Source organism: Typopeltis vanoorti, chromosome 14 (genome assembly GCF_054136105.1).
Source record: "Typopeltis vanoorti isolate ZY-2024b chromosome 14, IOZ_Tvanoo_1.0, whole genome shotgun sequence".
In the NCBI taxonomy this organism is placed as follows: domain Eukaryota; kingdom Metazoa; phylum Arthropoda; class Arachnida; order Uropygi; family Thelyphonidae; genus Typopeltis; species Typopeltis vanoorti.
In genome coordinates this window covers 119,837,433-119,863,531 of record NC_143562.1, presented here as the reverse complement: position 1 = coordinate 119,863,531, position 26,099 = coordinate 119,837,433, and the positions used below count along the sequence as shown (strand labels likewise).

General features: G+C 36.5%; 1 protein-coding gene across 1 annotated transcript in view; it reads left to right on the top strand.

The window, feature by feature from the left end:
- Window positions 1-26,099, top strand: part of LOC150099861 (pantothenate kinase 3-like) — a 192,492-nt gene that overhangs the window by 328 nt on the left and 166,065 nt on the right. The window lies entirely within an intron of this gene.

Below are 26,099 nucleotides of genomic sequence, written 5' to 3'. Positions count from 1 at the left end.
TGTGCTCCCTGCAAGTTTTGAGAATCGTAACCTAATACAGCATGAAAGTTGTACATCTGTCCGTCCTCCTGTGCGAGCTTTTTTTTTTTTTTTTTTAATATAACGAACTGCAGAGTTTTATGTGTTCAGTTTTGTCCAAACTAAGTAGTGATGATTGATATCGTTTTCATTTTTATCAGATACGTTATTTGAATCCTTCATTCAGGCTCTCATAAATAAATATGAGAGGAGTTCATTTTATCACACTTCCCCGTTACCTAGCGACGTTGACGTTCCTCTTTGCGACCTTGTTTTCTGTCTACTGCGTAAGTTTACATAATTATGATTCAAACAAAAAAAAAAAAGGGTAATGTTAAGTAGACGCACGTGGAATGACTTGGTTTCAGATGGAATTCCGCGTTTAATTAGCTCATACGTCATCCCTCATTTGAATATTTTGCAAACAGGTTATTTTTGTAAAAGTAATTACAGGTAACCAAATTTTCTAGACGCTGTTGAAAAAAAAAAGTAAGTGTTGGATCATATGCTGTTAAAATGAGAAAGTATTTTTGAAATGCGTTTCTAATCAAATGCCGTCTGATATTAATACTCGAGGTAGAAAAAGCCATCAAAAGAGTGAAACGTGGAAAGGCAGCTGGAGTAGATAATTCAGAATTCAAACTGCATAATTCAGAAGGTGGCATTCCTGATGATAGCAGGAAAATTCCTCAGTTCTACTCCACTGTTTCAGCTAAGATTTGTGCAGGCATCCTTATAGGTTTACTCATTCTCTCTCTTGATATCTTGTCATACGAGTTTTTCAGATCTACAAAACTCGAATACAGATCCTTATATTTCCGTGATTTCTCAAGTGTGGCAAAGTAAAATATGATATTCACAATCCCTGTTTGGCTTGAATACAGATATTTGTTTCAATCTTCTTTTCCTTGACTCTTCTCAAGTTTGTAGATCTGAAAAACTCGTATGACAAGATATCAAGGCAGAGAGAGAATGAATAAACCTATAGATGTTTCCAATAAAATCAGGGGGCACACACTCCCCGTTATTTATCAGCTAGATGGATCACATTATGAAGGAATATGCCATTGGACCTGCTATCACAATTGGAGATATTCAACTCTTTATGCAAATGATGTTGTTCTTCTCGATAGTCCTTTGAACTCTTCAATTGAATTGAATTGCTGTAAAAAGTTAGGTATGAAAATCGGGGTAAACTACGGCAACAGACGAGACTGTGAGAAATGTCAGCTGCATAACAAGTAAAACTTCATGTTTTACTTGTTATTCATGTATTCAGTCATCAGGTTAGTGAAAATGACAAATATGGAAATAGAATGAGAATAGCTGTGTGATGGGGAATCAACTGAATAAATTTGTGGAATAAGAGAGAAATTAGCCAAAACACGAGTGTTCAAACCAAACTTAAGGATCTGAGAGCTGGGATAGAAATAAAACACTTGATCGAAGACTGGAGACGACAGGTATTCGAATTCTTGGGGGAGGGAAATAAGGGAGAACAGCATCGATGGTAGAATCATATTAAAAATACTGTATATTAGGAAGGAACTTGCCATTGTTAGTATTCAGGAATCTGTGAGAAGAGTTTAGTGTAAAGGTGGTGTTGGTCACTTAAACAGAGAGAGAGTCAGCAAAACTTTGATGGCAAGAAAATGTCCCACTAGCAGACCAAAATGTAGATGGATTTATGCACTTAAAAGTCCAGAACAGAATGCAGCTTGAGAATAAAAGTAATCCGAGCAATGTGGTTACTTCTCCAAATGGTGATTGAAGTCCTGATATTCAATTCAACGAACTTCAGAATATTTTGGGACATAGCTTGATTTCAATGAAGCTTCTGATGCTGAGTGGAAAGTGAGTATAACTGCTGTGAACTGCAAAACAAAAATTATATATATATTAAACAAAAGCTGTTATTTTTTCTGTCAATCATTTTTCTCATCTACAGTCTTTAAGGAAAAAAGTTTCTTCCCGTAGGAAAATCCTTCAAGGTCAGTTTGCTTTTTCAAGCAAATCGCACACTGATCTCTTGGAAATTTTGACCAATCACCATGTCCTTGGAAAGACCAATGACACAAAGAACCTTTATAAGGTTTTCCTCATCTGAAGGTGAGTTATCTGGTCGTGTACGGGGATGTAGAAATTTTTCTCCTCTAATAGCTTTGGATTTTTAATCCTGCAAAAGAGACAAACTGGCCAGAACACAAGCAATTTATAAACGATACACTGGCATCATAGACTTTAGTTGATCACAATTTAATTGATAGCCCCATCTCCCTGCATATCGCGTCTTTTTTTTTTTTTTAGTATGATATCACTTATATGAAGTGGAAGATGGAACATTTAAGGCATATCTTTATTCATATAAGCAATGAGATCCACAGAAAGAAAGCCAAATGTGTGAGAACAGCTATACATTAAAACCATGTAGAACTATTTGTTCTCTCGATCACAGGTGGAAGATATTGTGTTGTGGTATGTCACCTATTGAGGTGATAAGACAAGAAAAGAAGAAAGATGTAACGGAGAAATCTCAATAAAAGTGGACCATACTTTATCAACAGATATTTTCATGCAGAAAGCAATCAATGTGCTGTATCATTTATGGCAAATAAGTACCTAAAGCCTGCGGTTCTGACCCGTTGGGCTCTCAAACCTCTTTACAAACAGGTGCGTTTCATTTCATGCGTAGTAGGACTATTCTGTTGAAGTTTCGCCACATCATGCGATATTCGTTCACATGTTCTCACTTTCCTGTTATTTTTGTGAACGTATTTACATGTACGCTTCCTTCTTATTTTTGTAATCAAGTTATTTATTTTTAGGAATGATCAGTTCTTCACTAAGTTTGGTATTAGTTCAGAGCAGATCATTCCCAGGAAATTATTTGCTTACAAAAAATAATAAAAAAAAATAATAAAATGAAGAGCATTTACGTACGAAAAGCTCGTACGTAAGTACAGGAAAGTGAGAACACGTGAGCAAATATTACATGATGCCAAACAACACAAACAAAATAGCACAATTTCAATCCCTTTGATATTAAAAGTGATCTGATTGAAACCAAATTTGAACCGCGTGGACATCTTTTGTATAACCTAAAATTTCTTAAATTGCATCTCATCTTAGTGGAGTTGAAGTTTTCATTTCGACATTTTGTCCCCTTTGTGGTCTGACCGGAACAAAAATTACGTTGGTTCGACAAAATTTTGTCAGAAATTTTTGAAATACTAGTTTTTTGTGATCAATTCCTGCATGACTTATTTACGGGTGAACAAAATGAATCTGTTTGTTTGGTTTGGATTTTATTGGAGCATGAATAAGTTCATATTGCACCATTCCAATAGTTAATCGAATAGGTGCCTTTATGATTGCTTGTTTAAGAATGCTCGGCTGTGTTTTATAACAAATAATTCGAGTTAATTTCCGATATTGGATATGTGGAATGCGTTCTTATAACAGAGTGACAAAGATGGGATTACATTTCGAAACACGCCTAGGGACCTAAAGAATTCTTAAAAACGAGTTTGACGAATTTTGTGCAGTTCGTAGTGATTTTCTTGCTGTCTGTGTATTCGATGTGTCATTTGGCATTGGACTACACGAATATGGCGGTTCTGACAGTTTGGGTTAAACTGTTGAACTTCTCAGATATCTCGGCAAACGTGTAACTTCAAAATGGTGCCATTTTTGTTTCGTGTTTTGCCTCATAACGTAATATTTGTTCCTACGTTCTCACTTTCCTGCTATTTTCTAAGTTACCAGTGTCGTTTTAATAACTCTTGTCCACTGGCATCTGTCCAACTACGATCAGGGAACCCTCCAATTCCTTTTAATGGCGGTATCGTGAAAATAGCGAAATGAATCAGGGTATTAACTGATTTTCCTATCTCAGTTCATGTGGGATACAAAAAATTGAGCAGGAGAGAAATGTATACGGAACGAAACTTATGGTCACTGACATGTAAAACATGAAAGTTTGTATAAATATGAAAGGTATTACATAAATATATTGGAGAGTGGCTCAGTATACAGCAGTAACTAGCACAGCATGTACAACTGTAGTAGATATGTAGACCGCTTTGAATAAAACAATAACGAGCAGCGGTTGTTAATCTTTATTGGCACCGCTGGAGCTTGACTACTTGTAACTAAAATTACCTCCTCGTTTTTTAATCAGTCTCTGTAGCTCTGTATCGATGACGTCCCTTCGGGTGGAAAGACCTCGGTTCGAATCCTGTCCAGACGCGAAGAATCAGTTTTTTTCCTCCATTCGTGTGTGTGCGCGCGCGTTAACTGGTCATATACGGATATGGTGGGGAGGCGTTTTCGCTGATAACGAGTTTTTCATCCCGCAAACCGGCCCAAATGGAATTAAAATTTTTAGATGTCGCACAAGCGCGTGCGCGCACACACACAGAGAAAATTGGGTATTCACCGCCAGTTTTTTCCCAAAAACGTTGCCAAATTGCATTCCTGAAAGTCGGCATTCATTATATATACAGGTAACCCCACCCCCCCGTATAACACGGCATTCCCACAGCACGTTCTCGCTATAATACGGTTCGAGAATTGGGGAAATCCCCGTACAACACGGGACGTGATGAGAGCTTTTAAGAGCAAGCACCATCTCATTCGATATTTTTCATTCGAGCGTGTGTGTCGTGTCAGATTTGCGTACAGAATTTTAAAATTTTAAATTCATTTTGTTCATTTTGTTCATGGAGTATTGAAACATATTTTAAGACTTTCTTTGTATGTATTATTGAACCTTTTTTTTTTTTTTATAGAAGTGTTAAATATTTACTTTTTGTGAATTAATTTGTAGCCCTGCCTGAACAATGTCTGCCGGAAGTAAAAAAGTACCTCTTAAAAAACATTTCATCTCGCTAGAATTAAAAATACAGATTTTGGATCGTCTTAAAAAGGGGGAAAAAGTATCATATGTTACAAAAAGCTTGGATTTAAATGAAGCAGCAATCCGGAAGGAACAAACAGAAAATCAGAGCTTCCGTTACTGCAGGTTGTTCTATCCCAGAGCACCAATACTTGAAAAAATGGAAAAAAGCTCTTAGTATTTGGATTGATCACCGCTCAAAAAAACGGATCCCACTAGACACCAATGTTATTAAACATAAAGCTTTAAAAATTTACTTAAAAGAAAATGGAGAATCTGCTATTAACCCCGACTTTGTTGCTAGCAAAGTTTGGTTCAGCCGCTTTAGAAAACGCTTTTCATTACAAAACATAAAAGTTCAGGGGGAAAGCGCATCAGCTGATAAAGAAGCTGCCAAAAAAGAATTGCAAAAAATTATTGAACAGGGTGGATATATAACACATCAGGTTTTTAATGCCGACGAGATGAGCCATTGGTGGGGGAAAAATACCCAAGAGAACATTTATTTCAAAAAATGAAAAAGCTGCACCAGGTTTTAAAGCATCAAAAGACCGCGTAACATTACTTATGTGCAGTAACGCTTTAGGCGATCACATGGTAAAACCCACGCTAGTTTATAATTATTACATTATGTAATACTTTTGATCAATTATTGTTTTAATAAACATACATTTCTCTTAGTTATAAAAAGAAAATAGTATATTTTTTTAACTTTTGGAACCTAACCCTGTCTTTTGTACTAGTTCTTTGTTTCGTATGACACGAATTCGCATAACTTTTTTAGGACCTAACGACCATGTTACACGGGGGGTTACCTGTATATTATCTAGGGTATTGAACTTTGTTTCTTCATTTGCGTCTTCAAGTACCATTCCTTCACTCAGATCGCACAATCTCCATGTCTGTTGGTAAGACTTGCGTTTCTTAAGAAAGATTTCAGTCATGTCTTGAATTGTGAGAATGTAATATTTCTTTGTAGTGCAAGGCTGAGGTGATTTTATTACAGCGAAATTGAGAATGGCTAGTTTATGAATAATTGCATTATATACAATATGCATTGTATTGTTTACATGAAATCTTTCTCCACGAAGGATTGTAAACCATCTAGAATTAGTACCACAAGTAGACTAAGGATTACGTAATTCAGAAACTGTAGAGTCCAAACAGAACTTTTCAAGCCACTGCAGATCTCCAATAAGTGGGGCAACGTGAACACCCCCGTATGTATGGATGCACATAATTCCTGTCCAACTTCCTTGCACAATACTTGAAATATTGTGGAATTTGTGCCGCTGTCTGTCTGTCATGATTATTCATTCACTGTGAGCTTCCCATGAAGCACAGCACACAGACGCGTAAGTCAATCCAACGTCCATCACCAGTAGTGCCTCTGTCGGCGATGGAAATTTGTAAAGTCATGAATGCATTTTCTTCACGAACAATGGTAGATTTCAATGAGATCAGTGATTTTTGAGAATATGTTCTCCTCCTTGATTTAATCATCTTTTAAATACTAAACATGAGCAGCTAATTGTTCACAGGAGGCAACATGTTGACTCGTGTAATTGAAGACAAATTTCTTCGTTCGCTTCTGATGGTGGGTTCGAAACTGATCTCATCTACCTTTTTTAGATGTTGATCTGAAAAAAGAAAAAACTACTGTGCTGTGACTTTTTAATATTTTTGCAACGCACTCAGCAGGATGCTTTGTTGGTCTGTCCAAGCAGCAACTATCATATGGATTTACTTCAACACGCAATTTTTTGAAGACCTTAATTTCTTCTCCTGCAAATTTTGCACGGATTCTTTCAAAATATTCCTTAAATTAGAGAAAAATTCCATTTGAGTGAAGTGAAATTCTTTCCAAGTGAGTATCTCACTATGAATATTGTTACGAAGCTTTTCAGTTGACCTTCGCACTAATGTCAGTGGAGCCCTGTCTGAACGTGCTTCTTCGTGTGATCGTTTTATTTTCACCAGACAAGATTGAGTTTGCTCGAATCACTGTCGAAGCCTGATATTATGTGTGTTAATTGCTTGTGCTCTCTAGTTTGTGGGATAAAAATTCCGAATCTCGGGGAGGAAAATCTATCGTCGCTCGTATGAAACGGACTACCTTACTTTCGGCTGAAAAGTCCAAGCCCTTATAAATGCTCATTTGTGCCCAGGTAATTTGCATCGTTTTAAATTTGTTTTAATTTAATCTAAATTTATTATACGTCTTCATATTATCCTGCACCTGAGCAAATATGTGCTCATCTTCGCGGACACAGTAGATTCCCTTTTAATTATTATCTACTGTATAATGCTTCATCATTATATCTATCGACTAGACCGAAACCTTTCTCTTGCCGTACCCACCAACAAGCTGATTACAACGCGTTACAAGTTGCCGTCTGTCAATGATATAATGTCATAGAAACAACGTGATTCATTATTCCTGGATTCAAGAAAAAAAAAAAAAAAAAAAGGTATCATATATGCACATCACAAGTAGCTCAGCCTCATGGCCTCCCGAAGTCTTTGAAATTAACCCTTGGAGAGGTAATATGCTCAGGTTAGGAGTGGCTGTATTTACCTTGCAAAGTTGCAATTATCCGAAGCATGAACTAGTTTTGACGTCAAGTGTGACGTCAAGTCTCCTTAACGTACTATTTTGCTTACCCGATTCTTCATTAAGCGTGTTTTTCTGTCAACTTAACAAGGTCTAGGATAATCGTAAGGAAAATATCGATACGTTTTCACTTACTGATGGTGTGTCATTTTTTTTTTTTTTTGTTATTAACCTCACACCATAAAGGTTGCCCAACCTCTGTTAGTAGATGTGTACAATATATCAGTGGTTCACCACAGTTATTCATTACTTTTCTTTCTTAACCAGACAACACGTGAAGATCATTGAATGTAACTGAAGCATACCCGTTGTTGAAGGTCATGTATTCAAGCATACATTAAAAACAAAGAAAATTCTCTCTCCTTAATAAAGCTGCTTACGCAGCTGCGAGTATAAATTTTATTTTCATAATACTTGTTATATAATCATTTTGGTAAGAACTAAACTTAGCTGGCCAGAGTAGATACGTATAATGGTGAGATTCATGCAATTAACATTCCCGAATGATGCGGCCTGTATTATTAGTTTTACTGGTTATCCCAAAAATTAGATGAAACAGCTACAAAGGAGAAAGTAAACTCTATATTTGTTGCAATTGACCACAGACGAGCTCGGCAAGGAATTTGCATTCTTAACATTTTTGGCTCATTTTTAGTCGAGAAATCAGACCTGTTACTTGCGGACAGTCGATCCTTAGTCGGTGATGTAACAATTGCCTGTTAAGCCTCTGGACGAAAGGAAAACCACGCTTTTAAGGAGGGGGAGGGAAAATGCTACAAATTGTGTCTAAGACTAAATAATATAACCTTACTTAGCTGTCCAGCGAAATTCGCTGGAACAGGAAACGCTTCCCCTATCTCATGTTGTATATTTTCTGTTTTACACCGTCTGATGGATTTGATCAGTTATGGTTCAGGGAATTTCATATGTATTGGTCCGTGTGTGTGTGTGTAAAGTAGTTTTCCATTAATCAGAACGGCATAGCGCAGTGTCCTTGTCTAATCAGTGCCTGTTATTTGTATCGATTTTCGGGATTTATGTATTTTATACACAAGTTTTTGATGCAAATGATGATTTGTTTGGGGGGAAAGGTAGGAAGTTCATTAAATGAAATGACGAAACGTTTTTGAGCCATGCTAAGAAAATTTTCGAAATCCTTTCATTTGATTGTGATTAGGGCCGCGATTTTTTAACTAGGCTCATTAGTGATTTTTCTCAGGGAAAGGAGGGGGGAATCTATGAAATGATGCAAATGCATGTTCTGTACTGCTGTTATTATAATTTGAATAAACATACTGCAGATAGTTTCAGACTTAATCATTTAAAGTATATTCAGACCTAATCATCAATACTTCCGTGACTCTAAATTTGTAGAAAATAGGCCTTCATAAGCTCGACTTTATTCACCGAGTAGAGGAACTTTTTTTAGACTCTCAGACGATGCCAGAGCTAGTCGATCTTTGGTGCAAACAAGTAGGGTTGTCCCTCCTGAAAGAAATTTTGAGTTTTCGATCTCTGCGTTCGTGAAAATCGATCGTAGAACATGCACTCACTAGCGGGGATTAATAAGGGAAAACCTACAGCCCACCGATTTTTCAAAAAGTAATTACAAAAAGAATCTCTCTGTTAGTTATATTTTTCACGAAAGAATCTTTCTAGGCATGGAGGTCGGATTTCAAGTGAAAAATGGTCGACAGACAATGGGAGAAGAATGTAGCAAAATAAAATGGGCAACAAAATTCATGCACGTATAGAAAAAGTATATTCTTGATTAACTAAAACGTTTTTTTATTAAAAGATGTCTCGTATAGTAATTTAAAATGTAATTACTATACGATAACGACATTCTGTCACATGCAAAACGATATAACGAAATACCAAAATATACACTTAATCAGCAGGAGGATGTGTGTAATATTTATATAGATTTGCGTCGACTGTTTTTAAACTGATATTCAGCAAGTGATCCAGAGGTCACAATAAACAGCGAAGATATCCTATTTCTACTTTTTAGATTTATTCAGCAACGAAGAAGAGTTGCTCTCAAGTGTATGTCGACCATCAGATAGAAATTACAACTGACACAGACAAAATTCGGGTTAGGTCGATGTGAGTGTTTTAACTGGTGTATGTGTTTTGAACAATTAATTACAATTACTTGCTGTAGGTTCTTGGTTGCATGCTTGATTATACACTCGTGCTTTTTTATGGTTTGTTGTATGTAGATGTTTTTTTAACCAATTTCTTTCATTCCTGCGGGCTATTAGATACCGCACATCCCTAAAATAGAGAATTTTTCGCCATCGAGCGCTGAATGAGTGTCTAGACTGTTTCGTTTAACTTTCAACCTTTAAAACTCTTAAATTCGTTACGCTTTGTAATCTGCTCTGTACACTTTTTAATACTATCCGGTGTTGCATTACACTGAATATTACGCATGATTTCAAGCCCTCTTGCACTAGAAGCATTTGACTTTTCGTGTGAGGTCCCTTCATTCTACATATAATACCCACCAGTACCTTTCGCACCTTGATTGAAATGTGATAGGTCTCTTCGATGTACTTGCTACTGTTCAGGCAATGCATTCCACTTATTTGTGCACACATGCAAGAAATCTACTTCTCGCCTTCAGAACGCAACACCCTTGCGCATTCATTGATGATTTATTCTTTCATCGCTCTGAAATGGCTCATTTTCATTCATTTAAGTTGTTCTCATCAGTTTGTCTCAATTATATGTTCTCATCAGTTTGTCTCAATTATATCTCTTCTCTTCCCATCTGCCAAGTTTTGCAGGCGATGCTCTTCGAAAATATCGTTATTACCGAACGTTTCATAGTCCAGACGTAGCGAACCTCTTCAGCCATTTTATGTCTCCTACTTATTCGGAAGACCAATCTGGGAACAGTAGTCTGGCCAGCGTCACGAATAACATCACGATTATTCTTATCCCGACTTGTAAGTGTGCTGCATATACTTCAGCCCTTGATCAACAATTATCAAGAGGATCATGTGTCTTGATCTCCTGAAACGTAAGTGCAGAAATATAGCCTACTCCAGGCTGTTTCTTTTGGCCAAAATGCAGTACATTTGGCGCCACCATTGACTTTGTCATTTTGATTGGCCGAGAGGTTAGTATATATATATATCTACTTTCCAACCAAAGGCTTTGGGTTCAAATCCAATGTTGGGTATGGCTGTTGGTGAATGTCTTGACGTGGAAGATGAATTTTATCTACTGTCCAAAGACATTGAACAACCAAGTTGAGGCAGCATGATTTGTTCTTCGGAACATTCCCTTAATACGCGTGGCAATGTCTAATCCAGTCCTAAGTCTTATTAACATATATATTTTTTTAAATGTGAACTCCCATTTTCGAAAGATTGCAAACCTAAAATACATTAATACAGGTTTTCTTCTGTTTTTATTGGTTTTAATAACGTGTTGTATTTATTTATTTTTACATAGTCCGCGGAAACTTTGAACTTTTTAGCGCTTCAGACCTGTAGTAGAACGGTAGTGTCATCACACAGGGCGGATGATATTCGTCTCCCCCTTAGAGACAATTACTAAATCCAAGTCCACGGTAGGACTTGACACCGCAGCCTGTTGGTTGGAAAGTGGACACGACAACCACTCGCCCAATCAGGACAACTTACTTAATAACTCAAGCGGTTCACTTTCATTAACTTCCGACCCCGTTCCTTCACTGTGGTATTTAGTAATGTTCCCTTTCGCTCACCATAGAACACTGATCAAACATTCATTTAACATTCCCACTGTCTTCTGCGGTCAGTCCAGCAATACCATTTCCAGCGACCACTACCATTCTCCTATATTCGTCCTTTTACTAGCCATGCATAACCAAAATAACTTCTTGTGTTTATGCTTGGTCGGTACGTTGTATCAGGCTCATTTTCGTGTCCCCTTTTGTGCCTGTTATGATACTTCTGATCCACTGCTGACTACTTTCCTGTTTGCGTCTGCTCCGCAACATCTTAATTTGCATTTCCTGTCTAATTTCATTGTTATTCCACGTCATGTTACTCTGAACTTGCTAATGCTGAAAATGCAGTCTACTTTCAAATGTCCTTGAACTAGCTCCCAGGCCCTGCCCATACCTAATTGCCGTGGGTGCTTCTTTAACCTCTTCTAATCTCCTACTGCACATTTCATCTTTTTACTGGCAAATGCTCCTACTTTGAATCATTTTCGCACCAATCAGAGGAGTACACACACTTAATTTACATTTTTTCCATCTTCCCCTAAGCAATCCGATCTAGAGCAATCCTTTTTGTTTCTTCTATCTGTCCATCTTTGAGTTTTATGATCAGACCCAAATAAACATACGAATCTACTCATCTTCCAGTATAATTCTTTTTCATCATTTGTGCACGAGTGCAGTTTAAAAATACTTTCCGGCGTTAACGTAAGGACTGCATATTCCTTCCTGCTCATTTCACAATTTAAGTAATTCCGCTGGTCCATTGGACTGGTTTGCTTGTTTTCAGCTTATTAATAGTGAAAATAAATTCTTGAATCTCATAATCGTTGAAAAATTAGCATTAGTTAATGATTTTAATCCTCGACAAAGTGCCAACGGTAAGAAGTTTTCCGAGGAGACAGCTTGGCTTATTAGGTGGTGGATGTATGCGTGGGTGAACTTACAGAAACGGATGAATGCGCCTTGGTTTTTTTTTTTTCCTTTTTTTTTTTTTTGATTTTATTTCTTGGGTCTGTTGTTAATCTCTATTTCATTCGCAGACAAATTAAAATGGGTTGAAGTAAACTCAAATGACTCAATAAAGGTGATTTTCTTCATGAAAATAAAGCAAATTCGCTCAAAAAGCAATTCCAAAGCAACTAGCAATGAGTCGGTTAAGTGATATTTTGAATGGAGAGCCCATGCGGTTGCTGCAATATCAGTAACACGTTTTTTTTTTTTTTTCCAGCAGGGTGATTTGCAGAGGTGCACCGGTTTTGTGTTTTGTAAATTAAGTAGGCACAACGCCTTATTAAAAATGATTCTTCAAATCCAGTCTCATTTGATGTGATGTCTTGATTTGGAGATTACATCAATTTGTTTTACGGGTTTTTGTAAAAGGAGAGGGAGTGTGTGTCGAATAGTTAGTCTTAGCTATTGTAATCACAATATCCCTCCCCCGAATCGAATGATAATTCATGTTATATGGAATAACATGAATTATCACCCCACCCCCGGAAATGGTTAATTTAAAACGGACTACAAAATTATCAGACACGATATTTCAAATTGTTTTCTTTTCTTTGTTATAGAAAACAGGGGATCAAACCGTTTTTCTCCTCCATCAAATCGAAAGGATGCAGTTCTTTCTCTGCAATTTTTAACCTACCTACCTACCTTAATATTTCTTTTTTTCTCTCTCTCTCTCTTGTATATTGCCCATTACTCTTCCTTACTCTTCAATAGTTAATGCGTAAAGCTCATACAGAATTTCTTACTTCCGTCAGCCAGCACAATGAATCCAATTTAAGCTTTACTTGAGTGCGTGGAATTGACACTATCACCAACTTTAAAGTAAAACTCATTATATAGTTTTTCAATTTTATCTCATATTATGTCATTCCACTGTTCGGTTGGTTGATGACCTTCGGATTGATTTGCCAGAAGTTTTAGATTTGATCAAATGTATTTTAAGATCCCTTTGGGACTTCTGGAATTCATCAGTGTTGTCCCTGTGTTATTATTTTTTTAATGATGGATTTGGGCTTATATAATACTCGACCTACTCTCTACTCTAGTAGTGTTTATCTTGCAACTTGGAAATTAGTCCATATTAACTAATTACTGAAACGAAAATTTCGTTTTCCATCAAATTACTGACCTGTTGATGTTTCGGTTGTTTCTAAAATGAACTTTTCGCTATCGGGATAGATCTGAATTGATCCCGTCATATGTTCTGTTACTTCCCCATCCATAAGGAATCGTTACTTGCTTCACGATTTACTTATGGTCCACTAGCTTTTGGACAAATGCCATAGAAAAGTTCAAAAACTCAAGCGGTTCTCAATATTTGTATTGCATTTAACTTGAATTCTGACTCTTTCGAAATTCAGGACTTTTGTAAAAGTATAAACAAGATTTGTTGATTAGACTTTAACAACAACAACAAAAAAAAGGAATCAAATTATAACGATTTTTTTTTCCTGCAAAATATTTCAAAATGTTATCTAATTTTTCAATTTTTTGCTTCGTGGTCCAATAGGTTTAAGACCAGCTTGTCCTCCCTGTTACCAATTACCAATCTAAATAGCCACAAATTAATTGGTAAAATTTAATATAATAACTTAACTGGGTATTATTGGTCAGAGTTTGATACAACTAGTAACTAATTAGTTTCGCTATGTTAACTAGTGCCTTCATCTGGGTTTTTGGTGAACATACAAATATAAAAACAAAAAGCTTTGATTATGAATCAATACATAACTAAAAATTCCGAATCCATAGGAACCGTTACACAATATAAATGCGTGGATGCTGGCACATGGTCAGTCAGTGTTCAGCAGGTGCGCCCCATAGTTAGCCGCAAAATTAAACTTTGATGTCTTCAGAGATAGTATAAGTGATTTCCAAATGTCACATAGGATCATCCCCCTGGTTTCTGTTCAGGGTACCTTGTGAGCGGATTACCACTGTGCTTCTTTTATGTTGCGGGAGCTGTAGTTGTCTTCTGTGTATGGCATAGAACTTCAATGTTAATATTTACGCTTGCTTCTTTGTTTGTTAATATTTGCGCTTGCCTATTGAGTTACATTTAGTTTTTGATCATTTTTAATAATCAAAATTATCACCAGGTTAATCAAGATTAACCTGGTGATTCTTGCTGTTTTTATTTCTTACAATACTTCTCTTGTATTGCTTACTCCAAGTGCATCATTGTATTATGTTAACAGGCAGGAAGAATGAAGTTTATAGCTTAAATGGTTTTTCAAATAAGAGCAAAACTTGCATAAAAATGCAGCAACAGATTAGAAGAAATGGATATCGAAGATCCTAAAACCAATCGTTTTACAATCCAAAACTTCATCATAAAAATATTGGCCTTCATAAAGTAACGCGAATCTCAGTAAAAATTAGAATCAAATACCAAGAAAAATTATAAAAATTAAATATCGGAGCTTCGCTCTGGGGCAGACATAAAAATAATAGCAGATCGTATTTAAGCCATAAAGTTTGTTTCCCTCTCAGTGGAAAGTAGTTACGTCATAACTTCATTCCTTCCTGTTTGCAAACGTAATACACTATTGATATCAAAGCAGCAATGGCTACGAAGCTCTGCTTCAACTAGGGAAACAGGAGGCGAAGCACGAGCAGGTAAGCAGTTACTCTATTCTATTTGGCAATATATAGTAGTTTAAAAAACAAAACAAGCTAAATTTCGATAACTGTTTCATTATCAACAGCGAATTTGTTCATTGCTTATTTTATTTTCCCTTCTCGATTCACAATGTAATGAAAATGTCCTTTCTGCAATCCATGACTTTTTTCTGTGATTGGCATTTACCAAATATTTTGTCGCTGCACTTAATCATTTATGAGTTCCTTCTGTGAGTAGTGTCGACCGATTTCTTCATTCATTGCATTCCACTCAGCCAGTGGTTCCCTTTTAAACCCATTTCTAAAAATTGTACCCCTTGTTTTTAAAATAATTGTTTTTAAATACTAACACTTTTGTTCAGTGCCTATCTTAATGTAAAATAGTGGAAATGAGGTTTTTCCGCCATTACTGATTATTTTTCGTGTACCCCTGAACGGCCCAGCACCGGTTAGGAACCGATGCACTAAGCCAGTGGTGGCGAACCTTTTTATGCGCACGTGCCAAAAATTTACCATTCGAGTTGCTGACGTGCCGGGCCGTTTTTAATAGGGGAAAATTAAGAGAAAATTAATGTAACTTTATTTAGCTCAGTGGATTTGGCGTTTGCACATCACGGCGCTTGACCGCACGAAGGAAGACTTGGTTTCGAGTCTAGTCGGCGACTAGAGGAAATTTTTCTAAGCCTTTTTTCGACCGGTTCCCGAGTTAGTCGATCTCTGGCACGGGCAAGTGGGTTTTTCCTCCCGGAAACTCGGGTTTTTCGTCCTGTAAACTCAAGAAAATCGACCGTAGAACTCACATTATTTCAGACATTAAATACCAGTGTTAGGGTTAGGGACCACTAGATGGCGGCACTTGTTGAGCCGTCTCTCTTCACTGCGTGCCAGTTAATTAGTGATAGCCTTGGGCCAGCTATCTCTTATTGGGTACCAGTGGAGATTGAACTGCCCACTCAGTCTCCAAAAGTTAGATAGGGCTAAATGGCCTCGCCTACTCCCCGTATACGGGAATAAAAAGGCGTTAGCTGATTTTTTTTTAAATATCAAAGATACCAAGCAATTTTATAAGCTAGGTTTTAATCCTTTCCCCCAACTAAGCAAACAGACAAGTAAGTCAAGTTTGCGCCTGAACATAGTTCAAGCCTGAGGCAACTCGTGGTAAAGATGGAGTAAGCTCCGATCACTTTCCTTAGTATTTTCCCCTAATGTAATGCACATCCTCTTGCAGAGATGTATGATGCTATGCATTAAAGGCAAGGGCCACTACCACAGACCGGTTTCGACCTTTATTGAGGTCTCGTCAGTGGGAGCCAGACTAGATAATGCTAAGGTTGAAGCAATGCAGAGCTTATAAATTTTACCTAAACAAGTTGCCACAAAGTGCTTTGACCTTATTAAATAAAATTCTCAGGATGAGAGTAAGATGTAGAAAGTTTTTTACCTTGGGTATATACTATGTTAAAGATACCAAGCAATTTTATAAGCTAGGTTTTAATCCTTTTTTCCCAAGTTCATGTTTTGGTCTGGCTCCCACTGACGAGACCTCAATAAAGGTCGAAACCGGTCTGGGTAGTGGCCCTTGCCTTTAATGCATAGCATCATACATCTCTGCAAGAGGATATGCTTTGCATCAGGGGAAAATACTAAGGAAAGTGATCGGAGCTTACTCCATCTTTACCACGAGTTGCCTCAGACTTGAACTATGTTCAGGCACAAACTTGACTTGTCTGTTTGCTTACTTGGGAAAAAAAGGATTAAAACCTAGTTTATAAAATTGCTTGGTATCTTTAACATAGTATATACCCAAAAAAAACTTTCTACACACACACACACACACACACACACATATAATATTTTTAAAATAATTATAATTTTATAAATAATATTTTATTTTATATATAAATTTATAATGTTATTCAGTGTGAATTTTATTATTGTATTATAAAGATTTTAATGAAATCTTTGGAATAAATAAACGGTAGTAAGAAAAATATTTATGCATTGTAACTCGCCATAGAAATCAGCTGACCAGGGGAAGCAGCAGAAGGATATCAACTTGTCGGCTAAACGCTTACAGTATTTACTCGAATATAACTTGCCCTCGCGTATAACTCGCACTCCTGATTTTTTTACTTTACGAAAAAAGACATTAAAACGTTTTGCGTATACCTCGCACACGAAAAATGTTTGAACGTGTTCACGTTGAGGCGATAGTAACTCGCTCCCCACCATCAACAACATGCCCTCCCCAACAGCCAATATTCTGCAGATGCAAGAAAAACAAGTACAGTACTTTTATTATATTCCTGAATAAGGTACAGAAGCATTTGCAGTTCTCAACAAATAGTGCAATTACAGAAGCTGGAATAAAAACAGTGCTAACTAATGAATCACATGTCCCCTCTCACAGAAATTATGCTGTGTAGATTCAAGCATAACTGTATGTTGCACCAGACTATTGTCCAATTTTTCAATTACACGAAATAAGTGTTTGTTTTATTGCATTTGAAATTCTCGATGTCATTATGACAGATCAGAAAGGCTAACTTCAAATGAAATTCTACCACTAATTGAAACATGCCATAAAATGCGTGTGTGTGGGTTCGTTTGCCAGCTCAAACGCAAACAAGCAGCAATAAAATTCAACCAAGGGTTGAAACTTTGTGCGAGTTGAGCCTGCCAGTATTGAGAAGTTCCGTCGGAACGATAAACGACACCCCGTCGTGAATGTGTTAAAACTAAGAAATATATAGTGAATGTGGTTATGACAGTTTCAGATGTTATGGAATTCGGTTGAAGAGAATTCCATAACATCTCATTCGCCATTTTAACTCAACAATTGTCGGTTGTCTTTGGGTCGCGCGATCTTTTGTTAATACCGCACCAATCATATTCACATCTTCATAGCTGCTCTTTCGCGTAAGACAAAATTTAACTTCTACGTATTGTAACAATTAAAAAAAAAAAGGGTTGAATAATTTATAAGCGTACAAAAGGATACACCTGTAAATCGTTGACGTGCCACCTCTGGCACGTGTGCCATAGGTTCGCCATCTATGCACTAAGCGATTGGAATTTGTCTCCCGTTTTAATTCTTATTTTATGATTTACTATTTTTCGCTAAATTCAAAGCCTTTTCAACTGCACTGAGATGAGAATAATGCAACTGATTCTTAGCATTTCTTTCTTGTTTTATGTTATATTCATTAATCATCAAAAAAGCGATTTTCAAAACTTTCACATTCTTCAAAAATAATCTTGACTAAAATTTTCCATCGAAGAATTAACACTTGCTCGAAAGGACTTGAATTCTAATTCAGTGAGACTAAGCAGATTAAGCTCATGCCGTTATGGATAACGGCATGATCTTCGGGACTTAATATACATAATGATATTTATGCATTATTACATTACTTAGCGAAGTTATGATCCAAGTACGATCTTAAGTTACTGCTTAAGTACGATCCCGCAATTATAAAAAAAAAAAATTAACCGGGGTCACTGAATAATTGACAACTTTTGCCCACCTTAATCAACAAATAGAAATTAATATAAATCATTTATGAATACAGTATATTAAAGAAAAAGGATTCTAATAAAATCATGGGGTACTCTGGTTCTAACCATCCAGTTCTTTGAAGACTCTACCCTAAACACCACCTTCTATTATCTTTTTCTGTTTATCTCACTAGGTTATCTCCAATTGTCTACTTAATGCATTTTGATCAGTAGGCATTTTTTTTGTGGAACTCTATCCTACTAAATTAGGTATCCTTTTAAGGTCAAATGATCACTGTCACGAAGGTATTTCAGGTAATTAATATGGCTAATCATTAATTATTTTATTTGTCACGAACTCCAAGATCCCATCATCCTCTAGTAGTTTCATTTACATGTTTCAGATGCCTATCACAGTTGCTCAAAAATTTACTACCCAATATACTATCAGGCTCTTTTTTATTCTCCCATACTAAACTCCTCCATCAATAAACATTTCCTTCTTTTTGAGTTAAAAGCCCATAATATTTTCTCTGCTTCTGCATTGTAGAACGGTCCTTCCCTCGACTGTGCATATTCCATGGAATTCAAGAACAATTATTTTTTTTCTGAATATTGACTTTAAAAAAAGTGCAGTTCAGGAGTTGAAAGACCATAGTAACGAAAGTCATTCATACCTCTGAAGTACTTGCAGATATGCCCAAATGATGGAAATAAGAAAGACTATCATTGGAATATCTGGTGGTGGTTTAAAAGTAACTGCATCGCTGCTGGATATGACGTTTTTTGTACTTATAGCAGGATATTATTGTGGAAAAAGTAGGACCTTCTAAAAAGATTTTACATCAAGAAGATGATGTAAAATAAAGCCCCTCGTTGACCCCAAGAATGTAATTTCATCCACTATTGCTTATTAAATTGGGTATCTTGAACAGCTTTATTAAAGCCTTTTACAAACATTTATCTGCATCCGAGTATTTAACTAAGATTTCCAAAAATTTTATAAGTCGGACTCTAGGCTATTTGTTATCTTAATTAGGAAAGTGTTAAAGATAAATTTGAAGACGATTTCACCAAGTTAGAACTAGAGCTCCTGGAAATCATAGAGATGTTGTCTGAAAGGCCTCACACCTAAATATAATTGCAAACCTCCACGGTTATGGCAGGATTCGAACAAGTCCTATTGTTGGTTGGAGACGTTAACCAGAGGACAACCAGACCGGCAAATCCTGATGTACATAATTCTGGTGTACTGAAAAAGTTCTATTTTTGAATTCTACGCCGTGTAAAATACACAGAATCCACTCGCTTTTATTTTAATTACAAAATCTTTAACTTTGTTATTAATATAGCTTTACTAATCGACCTAGGTTGTCTCTCGTTCCTGGCGCTGCTTATTTCTGAACAGTTATTAACCTGAAAACTTAAATCCGAAACCCATATCTGTGGCAGTGCCGCCTATAAGGCTCCTTAAAGAATTCTTGATTCGATAAAGAAAATTCAGTTGATTACACCAATATTCTTACATACGTTGTTTTTGCTGCTTGCATTTCCTTATATTTCCACGGTTATTGTTTATTGGCATCGATACTTACACTATACGGGGGTTGCAGTGTTTTTCATCCCCCACAAATCAGTCAGAAGAACAAAATCGACATAATAAGGAGCACTTAACATCCATTTTAGTTCCAGAATATTAGATTTTTTTTCTTTCTCCGTTCTTTCTAGAGCTGTTGTTAAACTTTGGAACACCTCTTACATTCGCATGTATTTCCTGAAAAAAAAATTAAAAAAATACATCCTATAGATATTTTAAATGTAATGTTAATACGTTTTTCCCTTCTAAATATGGTCAATTTCCCCCTTCTAAATACGATAATGGGTTGAGCATCTATTAATAATCTTAATAAATAAAGATTTATTATAATCTTGCTGAGGTGCATTCTAAGGTATGAAGGAAGATGCTCTGAGGAACATTTGAAACCTTTTTATTTTTCGTGTACAATACAAAAGTAATGAACGTTTTTTCCTCTACAGTATGCTTAGCTTCCTCCTTTCGGTTTCTTGTAATCTGATGGAAACTTTTATGGATACTACACTTGAGGGGAGAGAAAAAAAAATCTCCCTGAAACTTTCGTTCATAACGTACATAAAACGTATATATGTGCGTAGTGCATTTAGCCTCAGTCTGTTTCAGTTTTGCAATTGCTCCTGTTGTGGCCACTGTCACAGATACCTGACATAGTTTACAGTTTGCCTTTGGCTACTGTTTGTGGTAGGTAAAGTAGGGCATGGACAGCTGTATGGGAGTAAGAGAGGGAACAGTGCTTCGAATACAGACTTCGGTCTGTATACATAAACATGCATTTCTGCTTTTGACGTAATATAACCAATTCTTTTGTTCTGAGTGACACAGATTTGGTCTGCTAAACAAGGAAATATTGTTAGTTCCAAATCACGTTTCGACGTTTCACTTAATGTAGGGATTAGGTGAGATTATATTTCGTTATTCTTTAAAAATATTCTTCAAAAATAACACTCAGGAAGGTATGACTTCGCTCGAAAAGGAAGAATTTTAAAATTAAACGAATATTATAATATTCGTTTTTTCTTGTATTAACTCGATCAGTTATAATTATGCTTATATTTATTTTCAACATTTATTATAAGGCAATCGGTATTTTGGACTTCCTTCTCGAGTGAATTCCTGTTGTGGGATGAAAGTATTATTACACCTTCATCCCACAACAGGAATATGAAAAGTAGCAGTAAATTATATTAACACATTTATTAGATTTTTCAGGTTTCCATTTTTATTGTCCAAATTTCTCGAACTTCCTCATTATTTGAGTTCGAATCTCTTTCAGGACCACGAAAAGAACTGTTGAATTCGAAGGTGAACTACATGGTTTCACACGAAATGCGCAGATTTTTGTTTTTCAGTTCAAAAAAATAGCCATACCGACTTGAAAAAAAAACAACACAGCAGTTTACTGGCCGATTGAGCATAGCAGTCTCTAAAGTAACCGTCAAAGAAACCGCAAATCGTTAATAATTTAAAATCACATACTTTACGAAATATTAAATAAGTAGATCATTACATATACTTAGGACAACAGATATCAGTGGAACAAAATATCATGGACGAAATTAAAAGATGCACAATGTTTGGGTGGAAAGCATTTGGAAAATTACATTCAGTATTCAAAAGCCAACTACCATTATGCCTGAAGAGAAAAGTTTTTAACCAGTGTATTCTTCCTATACTGACATATGGCTGTGAAACATGGACACTGAATGCAAAGGAAATTCAAATATTAAGAGCAGCACAACTTAGTATGGAAAGAAGTATGCTTGGTATCACAAGATTGGATCGCAAAAGGAATACGTGGATAAGAAATCAAACCCGAGTCTCCGTCATCATAGGAAGAATGAAGCATCTGAAGTGGCAATGGGTGGGCATATTGCTCGAAGACAAGATCAGCGATGGACAAAATAAGCACTGGATTGGATTCCACGAGAGGAAAAATGACCACGACGCCGACCTAAATCACGGTGGATTGATGATATCATCAGATTTGCAGGAGTGACATAGAAAAAGAGAGCCATGGACAGAGAGTTTGGGAGTAATCTTGGAAAGGCCTTCATCCAGCAGTGGATCGACAGTGGCTGATGATGATTTGTTTATTTATTCGTATGGAGTTTTCCTCCCTTTTTCTCCCCCCGTCCCTACTGGGGCGAGTTGAGCCCCTCATGGGGGGGGTTAAGTATTTATGGCTGTAGATCCGTGTGTGTTCACAGGGTTGGTTTGCCTGCTTGCGGAATGAAAAACCCCAGATAAACTGCCGGAAAAAACCGTACTGCCCGCGCCCAAGACCGGCTAACTTGGCTATGGAAGATCTTCAAATTCCTCACGTCTTCGACGGGAATCGAACCTGGGACACTCCTTCCCTAGTCATATAGTTACGAAGCGCACAGCCACTAGGCTAACCGCGCGGTGCTGCTGCTGATGATGATTTTACGGAATGAAATCGTGTTGTCAATCTTGCCTAAGATTTCTTGTTTCATTTTAGTATTTTGAAACAAATGCTCTGGAGTGTGAGAAAGCCTCAGAAAGCTTATTGTCATTTATTTTGAAACTCTATTTGGGAAATATGGGGTATTTGAGGGTAGAACACAGACGATAACCGCTTTTTAGTATATCTGCAATTTTGAAGGTGCCGAAGGAATTATGAGTGCCAGTTTCTATGGAAGTATTACTCTCCTTCGATGATTAGTTCCAAATAATCGAAACGTGAATTGGAACTAACAATATTTCCTTGCTTAGCGGACTAAATCTGTGTCACTCAGAACAAAAGAATTGGTTATATTACGTCAAAAGCAGAAAAGTTGAAATTAGATCATCATGATACAGAGGAAGGAGTCAGTAATCCCCTCCTCAAGGATTTTAAAGCACGTTTTAGGTGTACCATCCCAAATGGAGGAGGATATTCTCTAACTGAAAAACCGCACACTGGCGAGATTTTTCGAAGGTCAAATTGACGTGTAAAATCCCTATTAGTATTTTTTTTGTAATTTTTCTATATGTGAAGTATATTTTAATTTAAACATTGAATAAAAATATTATTGCTTATTGGAGGTCTGGAGTGGTTAAAAACATATATTGATCTTAGCAGGATTTTCAGATTAATGTAGCCCATCCACGGGATTCAATATATGACATTTGCAACCGTCTTATGGGCGGGATTCACATTATAATAATAATAATTTAAAAAAATACTTTATTCATATCACCGTCTACACTGCTTCAGCCAGTTCCTATCAACTACAGTGTTTAACTTTTTCAATTGCGTACTTTTTCTAAATTTGTTTTGATCAAAATCTTCGATTGAAATTTATGGTAGAAAACAACCCTTCTCCCTCCGACTAGCTCACCGTAAGTTATCAAAGCCAATAGCTCGCTCGCTTCGTGACGAGAATCGAACCTAGGTCTTTTCCAATATAAGGACACCTAATTTTGAATTACTTCAAATAGCGTTTCTTATATTTTTGAACTTGAGAATGATTCGTTTCTGAAATATATCGCTCACCTTAAAGTAGTTTCAAATGTATGTGCGATTTAATCCTCGACCTGATCCAGAAGAGGTCAGTCCGCTTAATAGATGACATCTCTCTCATTCAATCCTTTCTAATAAACGCCGCATTTCTGAATTATCCCTTTTTCTCTAGGTATTTTCAAGAACGCTGCTTCACCAAATTGGTCATTTCTTTCTTTTATTCTAAAAAGAAAAAAAAAGCAGGAGCAACTGATGATAATCATTTGCCAACACACGGCAGTTTTGCTACCCCTCGTGCTTGGAATTAATATCCTAATCTTTCCTCTTTGAAAGGGTTGCAGCTGATTACTACGGAGGTAATGATGCAAGGTGGTATCCCGTTGCCTTCCTTGCTGTAAGTGTTTGCGACTGTAGTCGTTCTTATTCACGGGGCTGGTTTGCCTGTTCTGGGGATTTTCGTAAAAACCCGAGTTTCTGGATGAAAAAAACCTCACCTTTCCTCGAATGAGACCAGACAAAGGTTCCTCACGTCACTGACGGGAAACGAACCCAGGTCTTTCCGACCAAAGGGCTTCGTTTATACCGACTGAGCTACGGAGGCTCGAAGTGTGTGTGTGGCTATCATTCTTTTCACTGGTATCCCTTAAATAGCATGAAAAGTTCCATTTTTGGACTTGAGACCAGATTTTTCGGATTACTCAACTCTTAATCCATCAAGAATATTAAAACTGTGCTATAAAAATGCAGAAATCCAAATGCTGAATCGTATTTGTAGTAACCGCATATCACATAATATTAAATTATGTTGCATTAGTGGAACAGTTTAGTTTATTGGAATAAGTGTAATTGACAGATAGTTCTCGATGTGTGTTCCTCAAGGAGTAGAAAAGACACTATGATAGTACCACACAATTAAGTTTGTTATTACTAACTTTCTCAAGAATTTTCTGACAATCATTCTGTTATCGTCAGGATTCCAAAATTGTCAGATCTTATAGTTCGGTCTTTAGACCACTTTTGACAACCCCAAGTCGCGTAAGTCTTCCAGTAGACTTTTTCTTTCCTGGCATCAATCACCATGCTATCTCTGATATGTTTTGCTCGAACATTGATAATGAAAGGTTTCTTTCTAATATCTTTACGTTTAATAATTGCATATCTTCATTACCCTAATTTTTTTTCCAGAACTCTCATATGTTAAGCCAGATGTTTGATTTCTTACTCAACTCTCAGGTACCTTAGTTAAAATTGGTTTGAACACTGTCTTGTATACCACTAGCATTTTTGCTAGAATTAATAATTTCGAACTATTCATAATTATATTTGGAAGAAAATTTAGAGAATCAGCAGTATTATTACTACTACTAATAATAACGGTGTGTACCCGCTAGATTTTTGTTTTCATAGACTGATCATTATTAACTCGTGCACAAATTCACATGGAGAGAAGACCCAGAAATAATAGTGATTGTTATTTCTGGCGATATCTTCGTACTGGTTCAGGATACAAGAGTATACAGGGGCTTTGAAATAGGAAGTGATCACGATAAAACTGAATATCATATTCAAAAGAAAAGTAAAAGTTTTAAAAAGAATCAGTCGTAACTTTCACATAAGCAATTATCCAAGAAAAAATGAGAGTTTGAAAAAAGAACCACACCTTGGTGGTTCTTTTCATGGAAGAGAAGAAAACATATAAAGATCGTATAATTCACATATACTCTTAGAAAAATGTTAGAAATCCACGGAGTGTTTTAAAAAGTAGTTAAAGGCATGTAAAGACTTCAGACCACTGTTGTTCAATCTATACATTATAATGATATTGGGAAAGCTTGACAGGAAATGTTTAGTTGTTTTGCTGGACAATTAGGGATGCTACTAATATATCAACAACACTTAGATTTGAATAATCTGGAAGTTTACACAAAGGATAATGGCTATCAATGGAATGTTAGTAAATGTAAAGTTATGCACTTTGGCGTTATGAAAATTTCAAGGGCACATTATAATGGCGGGACTTTGGATAAAGTGATGAGGTTAGGGATCTAAAGCCGTGGTGGACAGGAAGTTGAATTTCAAAGATCACATGGAAAAACTCTAAATGTATCTCAGATGACAATTATGACGTTGAAACGAACATTGACATGTAAGAATAAGGAAGTTGTTTTGCCTCCGTACAAGGATTTGATATAACCACACCTCGATTACTATGCACAGATTTGGTCCCCCTGGGTTCCGAGGGGATAAGCTGTGGAAAAGCTGCAAAGAAGAATTAGATAGATATATATAATATCGGGATTGTGCAATGTAGATTACGAAGACAGATTGCGAGTGTGGACTGCTTACAGTGGTAGGCATTAAATAGAGGGAGGTGCTATGATAAGCGTCTGTAAACTTCTGAAAGGGTGTTAGAGAATATCGGTTGATGAAAATTTTCATTATATGGAAGGCATTAGTGGAAGTTAAGTTTGTGTGCGGTTAAGAAAGGGATGAGAGCTGGATTTTTCTCATAGAGCAATGAGTGAGGAACGGTTCGCCTGTTGAAGTTGTGAGTCCACGAGTTTAAGAGAAGGCATGAGAACTGGAATGGTGGGCGATGTATGGCCTCCGCCATCAATGAGACCTCGACTCTCTGGAGGTCTCTAATAGTAATGATAT